The sequence below is a fragment of the Anolis carolinensis genome, chromosome 3 (genome assembly GCF_035594765.1).
Source record: "Anolis carolinensis isolate JA03-04 chromosome 3, rAnoCar3.1.pri, whole genome shotgun sequence".
Lineage (NCBI taxonomy): Eukaryota > Metazoa > Chordata > Lepidosauria > Squamata > Dactyloidae > Anolis > Anolis carolinensis.
This window is the reverse complement of record NC_085843.1, coordinates 258,062,722-258,074,503: the sequence shown is the minus strand read 5'-3', so window position 1 is coordinate 258,074,503 and position 11,782 is coordinate 258,062,722.

The window sequence follows — 11,782 nt, the reverse complement described above, 5'->3', positions numbered from 1 at the left end:
GTTGAATCTCAACTGCAGAAGTTGTTTTATTACAGGCCAGCTATGGTGACAAAATGCATACAGTGATGCATGAAAAGGTTTCGCCGCAGCCCCAAATTGAGTTGCAAGGGTTTTTATCACTTTTACAGAAAGTTAAAAACACATTCTTGTTGGTATACAAAGATAAATTATTTCATTGGTCTAAACCAGTGGCTCTCAACCTTCCTAATGCTGCGACCCCTTAATACAGTTCCTCATGATGTGACCCCCCAACCATAAAACTGTTTTCATTGCTACGGTAGATTCTCGCTTATCCAACATAAACGGACTGGCAGAATGTTGGATAAGTGAAAATGTTGGATAATAAGGAGGGATTAAGGAATAATAATACTTTATTTATATTCCACACTACCTCCCCGAGGGGACTCAGGGCGGATCACAATACGCATACACGGCAAACATTCAATGCCATTTGGACAGACAGGACAGAACAGACAGAAAGGAGGTATGTTGTGTCAAAGTCCAGCTTCGGTGCCTTGGAGGTTGTGCTCATATTCATCCATGGGGGGTGTTGTCGCCTCATCCTCTATGACGAAGAGCCATCAGGACTTCCTCCTTTCTTTTGGTCGCCGGGCATTTTCTGATCTTTTTCTTTTTTGTTGTCATAAAATACCTCCCCCTTTTTTTTTAGCAGTACCTAATTTCTCTACTTACAGATCTAGGCTGTTTTTGAACTACAGTACTTAGGTAAACAGTGAGCTGACAGTCGGGCGCTCACTCCAACCCAGGCTTCGAACTGGCAACCTTTTGGTTTGTAGATCTTATTGCTGCTGATGATTTACAAGCTGTGCTAAAGCCTTGAAAAGCCTATTAAACGTCAAATTACATTATGATTTTACAAATTAAGCACCAAAACATCATGTTTTACAACAAATTGACAGAAAAAGCAGTTCAGTACACAGTAACGTTATGTAGTAATTAATTACTGCATGTATGAATTAAGCACCAAAACATTGACTACAAATCATTGACTACTAAAAGGCAGATTTGGTTGGATAATACATGTGCTGTCCTACTTGGCTTTCCTATCCCTTGCTTATTTCCTGGTTTCTGTTCTTGGGAGAAATGTTCCATTGGCTCCTGTTTTGGGGGTGGAGCTTGGGACTCCCCTGTAGGTTTGGGTGAAATGGTTCAGCCTGTGAGCTTGCTTCTAAGGCTTTTCCCCCTCCTTTGGCTTTCCAGAGAAAAACCTTAGAGATAGGTCTTAGAATTGGTCTGAGTTCTTTGACCTGGCAAATTCAAACAGGCAACATAAATCACGTACTTACCTTACAGCTTATGTATTTACCTCAAAGATAGCAAAGCTTATAGTTCACCTTGTACTTACCACCATAGCTTTGTGTACTTACCATCATAGATAGTACTTACCATACAGTCATTATAGATAGTATTTACCTCATAGCCTCATACTTACCATTACAGATAGAGTTCATCATAGCCACGTACTTACCTTACAGTTTACCTCATAGCCTTGTACTTACCTATAGCTTAGATAGTATACCTCATAGTAAAGTACTTACCTTATAGTCACATTATAGTTTTATGTACTTACCTATAACTTAGATAGTTTAGCTTAGTGTTTATTTGGTTTGCAGTTTTCTTAGCTCTATGTACTTAAAGCAGTGGGAGGGACTGCAGACCATGTGACTGTATAGAATGCAGTTTTAAAAGGACTACAGTTGAGGAATGACAGTTGATCCTTGAGTCTGAGTACAGAAGCCAGTGTTAAGGGTTAGAAGACAGTTGAGGCTTGAGTCCCTTGGAAGTAGACTGTTATGAAAGAGAACTGTATACAGCAATATAGTTTTGAAGAGACAGTTAAAAACTATAAGTTAAAGATACAAACAGAAACGTTTTAAAGTTTAACCTGACAAGAAATGTACTTAACTTTATGTATGTAACTTTATGTACATAACTTTATGTATTTAAATACATAAAGTTATGAGTAAAACAAACATGTTATTTTAAAGAAGTCTAATTGAATCTTTGCTGAGAGCGACAAATAGAAAAAAGATGTGCCTAGTGATCTTTCATTACCCAATAAACTAAACGAACATCTCTGAAACTCTGCTACCCAATAGGTTATGATTCTAACAGGCCATAATCCAATAGTACCACAAAGGCTGTTGTTAGGTGAAGTGGCCTTCTGTGATGTCACTGGGAAAGAAAGATGACATAATAATAATAATAATAATAATAATAATAATAATAATAATAATAATAATATTTTTATACCCCGCCCCATCTCCCCGAAGGGACTCGGGGCGGCTTACATGGAGCCAAGACCGGTCATCAACAATATAAAAACAAGCAATAAAACAAGTCAAACAACAATAAAACAAGTCATAAAAATCACATACAACACATACTGATAAAATCATGGATAAGATCTAGAGGAAACTGGGCCAAACGTGCTAGTTATGTCGATATCATGTATATGTAGAGGGGGGAGGGGGGGGAGAGAAGCGGTGAGAAAGAAAAAGGAGGAAAGGAAGGAAGGAAGGACAGAAGAGAAATGAAAGGGGGAAAGGAATGAGGGATGAGAGTAAGGAAAGAGAAAAGAAGGAGATGGTGTAAGAGGGAAACAGGAAGGAAAGAAAGAGCCATAAAAATGGGCAACCCTCATTATTGATGCAATGTCATGATATTACTATTTTTTATTATTTTAATGTGTTGCCGAAGGGTTTCATGGCCTGAATAATTGGGTTTCTGTGAGTTTTCTGGCCTGTATGGCCATGTTGCAGAAGCATTATCTCCTGATGTTCCATCCACATCCATGGCAGGCATCCACAGAGGTAGGGAAATCTGTGGGAAACTAGGCAAGTGGGGTTTATATATCTGTGGAAGGTCCAGGGTGGGAGAAAGAACTCTTGTCTGTTTGAGGCAAGTGTGAATGTTGCAATTGATCACCTTGATTGGCATCTAATGGCTTTGCAGATTCAAAGCCAGGCTAACACCTCCCAACAAAGTCTTCCCTCAGCCAGAAAGCAGCCATAGGTGTGGGCGAAACGTCAGGAGATAATGCTTCTGGTACATGGCCGTACAGCCCGGAAAACTTAGTTCTATCCCACTTTCCTCCCAGGATGGGGTTCAAAGTGGCAGTCTAGTAGTCTAGAGTGCACAAGTGTCCCAAGGTGTGGATTTCAACTGTAGTAATAAATCAGCCCATATTTTTACCTGTAGAATTGAGCCCAGAAGAATATGGACATTACAGATAATGCAACCCCATAATTAGTCTCAGAGGCATCACTTCAACAAAAACCACACCCCAGAGTCCCTCCATCCTTTAGATACAGTAATGTCATTGTACATAGAAATAAAACTAACGAAAGAGCATGCTGTAAGTATCCATGCATCCTCTCCATGTAGAAGTTTTCCAAGTGGAAAAAGGTAAAAGCAAGAACCTAGGCTCAGGTAGTGTAGTTTTGGTATGGACCTGGCATTCATGTTTACATTTCTCTTGTGTTGAAGTGCATATCCTGTTTTTAAAAACATGAGGAAAAGACACAGTCATGATGCAATACATGTAATTGGAATGCAAACTTCTAACAATGCACTTTCCCAAACATTCAAGGATGAACCTGGAAAAAAATCATTGAGACAAACATCTGGTGCATGTGAAGGATATAAAAGGTAAGGCAGATTTATTCATGAATTTTTGTGGTATGGTAAAGGTTGAGCATCCTTTATCCAGAATTCTGAAATCCAGAATACTCCAAAAATATCCACATGTGAAGGCCAAGGTAGTGACACCTTTGCTCTCTGATAGTTCAGTGTACAGTGTTCCCTCACTACTTCGCGGTTCACTTTTCGCGGATTCGCTGTCTCACGGTTTTTCAATAAACTCTAAAAGACCATTATAAATCATAAGAAATTACAATTTACAGCCTAAGGAAGGGAGGAAGGAGAAGCCAAAGGGAGAGAAAAGGAGTCCAAGCGGCAACGGAAGGAGGAGGAGATTTATCATCACACGATTGGTGGATAAAGACTTAAAATAGTGTATAACTACTAAAATAATGTATACATATTAAAATATAGTACCCCTACTTTGCAGATTTTTACTTATTGCGGGTGGTCCTGGAACGTAACCCCTGCGATAAGTAAGGGAACACTGTACAACACTTCGCTTCATGAACAAAATTATTTAAAATGCTGTATAAAATTATCATTATGATATGTATATAAGAGGTGTGTGAAACATCAATGAATTTTGCATTTAAATTTGGGTCCCATCTCCAAGTTACCTCATTATATACATACATGCAGATGTACAGTAGAGTCTCGCTTATCCAATATTCGCTTATCCAATGTTCTGTATTATCCAACACAGTTTGCCTTTTAGTAGTCAATGGTTTTGTAGTCAATTTTTTAATATATTGTGAAGTTTTGGTGGTAAATTCCTAAATACAGTAATTACTACACAGTAATTACTGTGTATTGAACTGCCTTTTCTGTCCATTTGTTGTAAAACATGATGTCTTGGTGCTTAATTTGTAAAATCATAATGTAATTTGATGTTTAGTAGGCTTTTCCTTAATCCCTCCTTATTATCCAACATTTTCGCTTATCCAACGTTCTGCCGGCTCGTTTATGTTGGATAAGTGAGACTCTGCTGTATTTTGAAATTTTAAAAATAAAACCTAGAACACAAATTTTCAGGCATTTTGAATAAGAGATACTGTCAGATGACTCCTTCTCTCTCCTACCAGTGGAGAGGGGCTCTTTCCCTAGACAAACAAATACATTTGGAGGCTCTCCATCCTTGGACAGCTGACTAATCCCTTCAGAAGGCAACCTCAATCAGCCAATCCACCAGGGGGAAGAGGGTTCACATGGGTGGGGCACCATCGAGGTGGTGTGGGGGAGGAGGAAGATCGGTCAATTGCTGCCCAGGGAGAAGCGCAACAGAGTTCTTGCGACCCTGGAGAGGAATAGGTGTGGTAGTCTCCAGGACAGACCCCTCGGTCTTAAGGTTCTGCTTTTGAACGCCAGATCCGTCAACGGTAAGACAGCTGTCATTCAGGATTTGATCCTGGATGAGGGGGCGGATCTGGCATGCATCACCGAGACGTGGTTGGACGAGCTGGGTGGAGTGAATCTCACCCAGCTGTGTCCACCAGGTTTCGGGGTGCATCAGCAGGCCAGGGCTGGGGGGCGGGGAGGAGGAGTCGCGGTGATCTTTCGGCAGTCCATCGTCCTGATCAGATGCGCTGTTCCGCAATCCTCGAGGTTTGAGTGTGTCTTCTTGAAGGTGGGAGCCCAATACAGCTTGGGGATTCTGCTGGTGTACCGTCCACCCCGCGACCCAGCAGTCTCTCTGTCTGAGCTAGCAGAAGTGGTCTCCAATTCGGCCCTGGTCTCCCAACAACTCATAGTTTTGGGAGACTTTAACATCCATGCCGAGACCACATTGACAGGTGCAGCTCAGGATTTCATGGTTGCCATGACGACCATGGGGCTGACTCAAGTTATATCTGGGCCCACACATCAGGCAGGACACACGCTGGACCTTGTCTTTATTGTGGACGGTGGGACAGTCAGAGTGGAAGAGGAAAACATCCTTCCATTGTCATGGTCTGACCATCATCAGATCTGTTTAAGTTTCGCCGTGTCTTCTAACCTCCGCAGGGGTGGTGGACCCACTAAGATGGTCCGCCCCAGGAGGCTGATGGATCCGGATGGACTCCTGAGGTCTCTTGGGGATCTTCCTGTTCTGGAGACTGGTGATCCTGTCAATGATCGCTATAATAGTGAGCTGACAAGGGCACTTGACACGATCGCTCCCGAACATCCCCTCTCGCTGCGTAGAGTCACGTCGACTCCTTGGTTCACTGAGGAGCTGGCTGTGATGAAGCGTGCGAGGAGGGGACTAGAGTGCATCTGGAGGAAATCTCAGGATGTGTCTGACCAAGCATGGGCTAAAGCCGCTATTAAGGCTTACTCCGTGGCTCTGCGAGCAGCCAGGAAAGCTTTCACGACTGCCCGCATAGCGTCTGCAGCCAACAGGCCATCGGAGTTGTTCCAAGTTGTTGGGGAGCTCCTGCGGCCTCCTGAGACCCAGGGGCTTCCTGATGACTTGGCAACTCGGTGCAGCGATTTCGCGCACCATTTTGCAGGCAAAGTTGCTCAGATACGCCGTGAGTTGGACTCCAGCTTAACTGTAGTTCCAGCGGAGGTAACCGAGGTACCTGTCTGTCCGATCTTGTGGGATTCTTTCCGGCTTGTTCTTCCTGATGATGTGGAGGGAATTCTTGGGTCTGTGAGGGCGACCGCTTGCGCTCTGGATCCTTGTCCTTCTTGGCTGGTTAAGCTGGCCAAAGATGGGTTGTTGGATTGGTTTGTGGCTATTATAAATGCCTCCTTGGGTCAGGGGTCAGTTCCATCCTGCTTTAAGCAGGCGGTAGTAAAACCATTACTAAAAAAGACCTCTTTAGACCCATCTGTATGTAACAACTACAGACCAATTTCCAACCTCCCATTTTTTGGGCAAGGTTCTGGAGCGGGTGGTTGCCACGCAGCTCCAGGGGTTCCTCGATGACACTGATTTTCTGGACCGCTCGCAGTCTGGTTTCAGGCCTGGGTACGGCACCGAGACGGCTTTGGTCACCTTGGTGGATGACCTCCGCAGGGAGCTGGACAGGGGGAGTGTGACCCTGCTGGTTCTCTTGGACATCTCAGCGGCTTTCGATACCATCGACCATGGTATCCTTCTGGGGAGGCTCTCTGGGATGGGGCTCGGTGGCACTGTTCTGCTGTGGCTCCAGTCCTTCCTGGAGGGTCGTTCCCAGATGGTGAAGCTGGGGGACACCTGCTCGGACCCCTGGCCATTGACCTGTGGGGTCTCGCAAGGGTCTATTCTATCCCCCATGCTATTCAACATCTACATGAAACCGCTGGGAGAGGTCATCCGGAGTTTTGGAGGGCGTTGCCATCTCTACGCAGATGACACGCAAATCCACTACTCGTTTCCATCTGAATCCAAGGAAGCCCCTCGGATGCTGAATCAGTGCCTGGCCGCTGTGGCGGACTGGATGAGGAGGAACAAACTGAGGATCAATCCTGACAAGACAGAGGCCCTCCTGGTCAGTTGTGTGTCGGATCGGGGTATTGGGTGGCAGCCTGTGCTGGACGGGGTTGCACTCCCCCTGAAATCACAGGTCCGCAGTTTGGGGGTCCTCCTGGACTCAGCGCTGACGCTTGAGGCGCAGGTGTCGGTGGTGGCCGGGAGGGCCTTCGCACAACTCAAGCTTGTGCGCCAACTGCGACCATACCTCGTGAAGTCTGACTTGACCACGGTGGTGCATGCCTTAGTTACCTCTAGACTGGACTACTGTAATGCGCTCTACGTGGGGCTTCCCTTGAAGACGGCCCAGAAACTACAATTGGTCCAGCGCTCGGCTGCCAGGTTAATTACGGGGGCGAGTTACAGGGAGAGATCTACTCCCCTGTTCAAGGAGCTCCACTGGCTGCCTTTTATTTTCCGGTCCCAATTCAAGGTGTATACCATCACATATAAAGCCCTAAACAGTTTGGGACCCACCTACCTTCGTGGCCGTATCTCCTATCACAAGCCTACACGATCCCTTCGTTCATCAGGGGAAGCTTTCCTGTCCCCACTCCCGATATCCCAGACCCGCCTTGTGGGAACAAGGGAGAGGGCCTTTTCTGCTGTGGCCCCCCGATTGTGGAATTCTCTGCCCGCTGAGATTAGGCAAGCCCCCACACTAGCAGCCTTCAAGAAAGACTTGAAAACATGGCTCTTTCGCTGTGCTTTTGGAGAGTAACCATTTTATATTTCTTTTCCGTTGCTCCCTCTAATATCTATCCTCCTGAATACCCCACTCCCTTATGACCCTGTTCGCTGTGGTTTTTATTTTTATGTCTTTCTCACCCCGAGTTTTAACTTAATGTTCATGTGGTCTGCCCTTGTTTTTATTGTCTTTTTGTTTTATTTTGTAATGGATATTATTTACTGTATTGCTTATTGTATTGTGTTGTGCTGTTCTTTTATATGCTGTTTACATTGAATTGTTTTGGGCATGACCCCATGTAAGCCGCCCCGAGTCCCCGTTGGGGAGATGGTGGCGGGGTATAAATAAAGTTTTATTATTATTATTATTATTATTATTATTATTATTATTATTATTATTATTCAAACTGTTCTAGTTACTGTGGAGAAACTGGTACATTTCATGGTCAACACTTAATATTTGGGGCATTTGTGCAAGTGGAAGATCTCCTAAATTCCTTGCATTCATAGCTACTAAGAATGCAGAGCTAATCTAATTTACCACAGTATCTCAACATGCCCACCCAAGCCAGAATGCTGACTCCCAACATATCTCGCCCCAACTGTATGGATACATTGAATTCTTCATCTACAGTCACTTCAAATGATGTCCTAAGCACTTTATTGAAAAGCAAGGCATACTGCAAGAATATGAATGGCATTTGGCGTCCATTCATTCCTTTTACCCACATGGTTTGAAATTATGGCTTGGAGGGAGGCACCATATTAACCTTTACAAGAGCACAACTCCCATATGCAAGATTCCTGAAACTAACCAATTCTTCATGAACACTGGATTGCACCTTTTGGAGTTATCTGGGCATAAGATGCATCATCTGAATTTCAGTATTATTCCTCATGTCCTTTATGACTATATATAACTGTATATAGACAATATTGCTGTTGCATTTTGCATAATTCTAAAGTGATCCAGTTTACTATTGATGCAACTAAAACTGCTCCAAATTCCTTTTTTTTCTTAGGGAGAAAATTAGCCTCATTGCTCACCCTTTTTAAAAGATCCCCTTTGGCTCCATGTCTTATCTTTGAAAAATAATTCTTGCTCAGTTTTTCTGTATTTATTTCTTCTTTCAAACTTTGGAAAATTCTTTCTAAATTTAATTCAACTTTGTCAGCCAGTCCTGCTGCCTGGATTTATCTATAGTAATCTTATTTTCAACATTGAGCTCTAACCTAATTTCCCTAGGAATGTAGTAATTAAATTGGTCTAAGCCAAACACTTTCCCTTGCGTATCTGTCTTACATCCTGCAGCTACCCTAATTCCCAATTCCACCTAATTTTCCCTCTTATTTGGGTTATAAGATTATAAATATATATTTTTCTTTTAAAACTCAAGTCTCAACCTCCAATTTAATACACAATAATTTATTTGCAATAAATTACAGCACCCTCTTGTGGCACATATTGTATGTTTCAGTCAAGCCTCTTTTGATCAGATCTGGAATAAATTTGTTAAACAGCAGAAGTACAGGAGCAAGGTCTTTCTCAATGTTGGATAACTTCTGCTGTTTAACAAATTTATTCCAGATCAGCAGGAACAACAGGAGTAAATTTATACAGAGACCGAGGCCTCTTCCATACAGCTGTATAAAATCCACATTAAACTGGATTATATGGCAGTGTGGGCTCAGATACTCCAAAGAAGATATTGTGGATTATCTGCCTTTATATTTTAAGTTATATGGCTGTGTGGAAGGGCCCTGAGGCAATCTGGATTCTTATCCCTTTGCAGCTATGACACTCACTAGGTGTCTTTGGACTAGTCACTCTTTCTAGTATATATTCATTTAAAAAAATAGGAGTAATTCAGTTTGAGTATCCCTTTTCCAAAATACTGAAATCTGAAATACTCTAAAATTGTCCACCTGGGTAGATGATATAGTAACACCTTTGCTTTCTGATGGCTCGATGTACACAAACATTGTTTCATGCCATAAGATAATTTAAAATATTGTGGATAAAATTACGTTCAGGCTGTATGTATAAGGTGTATACGAAACCTACATACATTTCATGTTCAGACATGGGTTCAATTTCTAAGATATTATGTATATGCAAGTATTCTAAAATCTTGGGTGAAAATATAATTATAGAATCCAGAGCCTGCCTTGGAAGATGAGACTAGGCATACAAGATTAGAGGGAAAGCAGTGGAAAATTGGATCATCCTTGAAGTTGGACAATGCAGGAAGCTAACACAACATGCTAGGGAAATGTTTCCCTAGTTAATAAAACAATAATAAAATAAAACAAGATTTTATATGTTGTCTTGGTTGGGCTAAGGAATAAAAGAGACTTCCTATCCTCATTTGTATGAAAAAGAGAAAGGGAGCACCTACACTGTAGAATTAATTTAATTTCACTCCATATTAACTGCCATGGCTCAATACTATGGAATCCTGGAAGTTGTAGTTTTATGAGGTCTTTACTGCCAGTACTTCATCAAATATACAAATCCCTAATTCCATAACAATGACCCATGGCAGTTAAAAGTCAAATTGCAACAAACGTACATGTGAGACAGCGAACATACATCTGTAGTCCTCTTTATGGCCCCCAAAGTACATATCACAGGTAACATGCTGCATTCAAGCCCTGTCACTGAAGGCAGACAAGAGGTAAAGTGGAAGCCAACCCCAAGCACATTTTTAATACAAACTGATGGACCAATATGCTTACAACAGTTCAATATTGTCCCCACCCCCTGCCCACAAAACCCGGATTTACTGAGAAAAATTAGTAAGAGCCAAGGCCCCTATTCTGATTTGCTTTTCCAGAAACATGAGTAGACATCTAACATTATGGAATATGCTGGCATGGGGATGGTTGAACCATCCCCCAAACTATGTTTCTGTAAAAGTGTATGAGGATTGGGAAAGGGCAGTAAAGTGAAGCAATTTCAAGAGAGGCAAATGCCAAGGCAGTATGCTACTAAAGAATGTGCTAGGGCGTAAGCAGCAATTTGTAATCACCTCTTGCACTGAACTGTAAATGTCATGGAACAATTCCTACTTAAACATTTGAAATATCTGTATTGAAATAAATAATGGATTGCATAGCTCTTCCAGTAGAGGGCAGTCAATGAATTCATAAATCTATCCAAGAGCCTAGGGGCCCTTCCAGACAGCCTCTTAATCCAGAGAAGCCAAGTGGGTTTAAAAATCCCAGTACCTGATGGACCCACTAGTCCTGATCCCACAGCACCTACAAAGGTCTGGTTAATGTGAATGGAAAAGAAATGCAAAAGCTACGGTGGGACAATTCCTTTTCCTTTCATTTCCCTCCCTAATGATACTCTGACATGTGTTGCATCTCATAAGCATTTCTCCAATGTGGATATAACAAAGTGCACACAAGCAGATTTTCCGTCACCATCTCCTCATCCTCACTCCTGGTACCAGGTTTGCCCTCTTGAACCCTTTTTCCTTTTGGAGTCACTTGCCTGGGACATGCTGCTGTTCACTGTGCAATTTCAAACTCTGTTTCCTTTCAGTAATACACAGGAAATAAGAACAAAGGAATAGTTGGAGAAAGTTTTCATCAGAATTGCTTTCCTCTTGTGCTTCCATTTAGTCACCTGTGTGTCCATGACTCAATCTTTTTACATCCCTCCAACAGCTGTTTTGGGATCTTAGAATGAGGATAAGTGCTGGAGCAGTCTACATCAGCGTACCTCAAGGAATTCTCATTTTTTTGGGAGTGCTGGGGTATACAGTGCTCCATAGCAGCACATTTTTGCCTGGTATTGGATTTTATTCAAACTTTTAAAAATCATGTTTCTATGCTGTACCACAATCAAGTGCACATTATGGGTGTGCATTTTGTAGCCACTCCCTCTTTTATCCCACTTTCATCTGAGTTTTCAGCCCTGTGTGGATAGATCATAGGTCAAGTCTATATCTCAAACCTTGAGTCTCTATATCAGGAGAAATG